Source organism: Gnatocerus cornutus, chromosome 1 (assembly GCF_029298725.1).
Source record: "Gnatocerus cornutus isolate USDA-ARS CGAHR chromosome 1, icGnaCorn1.1, whole genome shotgun sequence".
NCBI classification, from domain to species: domain Eukaryota; kingdom Metazoa; phylum Arthropoda; class Insecta; order Coleoptera; family Tenebrionidae; genus Gnatocerus; species Gnatocerus cornutus.
The window spans coordinates 19,766,888-19,768,221 of NC_142233.1; the positions used below are offsets into that span (position 1 = coordinate 19,766,888).

The 1,334-nt window shown below is 31.3% G+C and overlaps 1 long non-coding RNA gene across 1 annotated transcript; it reads left to right on the forward strand.

Annotated features, from left to right (window-relative positions):
- The first annotated feature begins 437 nt into the window (after positions 1 to 437).
- On the forward strand, positions 438 to 1,098 carry LOC148180837 (uncharacterized). The gene is made up of 2 exons (XR_015771702.1): positions 438 to 518; positions 591 to 1,098. It is a non-coding gene; the product is annotated as an uncharacterized LOC148180837 (long non-coding RNA).
- The last annotated feature ends 236 nt before the right edge of the window (positions 1,099 to 1,334 follow it).

The following is a 1,334-nucleotide window of genomic DNA, read 5'->3' on the forward strand; positions in this document are numbered from 1 at the left end:
AATTTTGTGTAAATGAAAGTATGTCGGGTGTTTGTTCGAAATACAATCTGTCAAGTAGTTTCCAAACGTCAATTGGCCAGCACGATGGTGTTAATTACGACATGACGTTGTTTCTCTAAGCCTACAGAGAATGGAAATTTAATAGATCACACCATAGTAAGTGGGACAAGAATTTCAAACCATATTTCTTCCTTTTTTATTAAAGTTTTAGTAAATCCTTTTTCTGATCGGTATGATTTATTGCACTGGTGTCTATTCAGGTTCATTAATTTATCTTATCCTAATAAGTTATCTTGTGATATATTACGTCAAGAAAAATTAAAAATTGCTCTTCTTTTTCGTGTGGGTACTTAGGTTTCAAGTGGCATTTTATCAAATTTTAGATAATCTCAAATTTTAAGTTGTGGGATAACTGTTGATTTAGATAAGGCATGAAGTGTTAATATTAGTATATAAAAGAATCTAATTCCTTCAGTTACCGTTCTGTCGTAGGAGTAATTTCAATCAAGTAGGTACAAGTAAGTTTTTCATAATATAACATTTTGTTTTGTTTTATAATAATAACTATGATTAATAAAATATTATTGTAGGATCTCAAGCACACGTCCCTATAATTAACCTTTAAAATGACAACGCTGCTGAAAATACTTCTCTACATCTTGGTCAGTGCCAATTTGGCCAATGAGGTCCTGTCAGATAAAATACCTGCTAGAAGTCAAGAATCCTACATTAGAATTCAAAACTTTGCAGGACTAGATGTCATCACTACTATTGTGTCGGGAATTGATCCATTTGATTGGGAAGACAGCCGAGGTCCTGAAGGTAATTTTCAGGACGTGCAAATACCTTTTCAGAAGTCAGAAAGTCGAAGAGAAGAAGTTAATTACTATGCATCTAACTGTCCATTTACTATGACACTTATTTTTTCTGATGGTAGCAGAGATACGTTTAGCATCAATCAGAAGTTTGCTATTGGAGAAGCATCTGCAGATTTCCAACATTCTGAAGCTACTCATAACTTAATCTATGAAAGAATCGGCAGTAACACTTTGCAAATAACTCTTACTTCATAATATAAATTGATATAATTTAAATATACCTAGTCTGTTTTTTAAGTCCAACAACAATCCTTTCTCAAATTACATGCTTATTTTGAACCGATAACCAATACTTTTTCATTCTTCAGATTTTCATCTTATCTTTCTTGATGTTTTTTAACTTCTTTTTATTATTTCGTCAAATATCAATAAAAATAGTAGAAAACTAAAGTAAGAGTAACAATTCCAATGTTTATTGTTATTTATGGCCTTGATGATTGTGGATAGTAATAATGT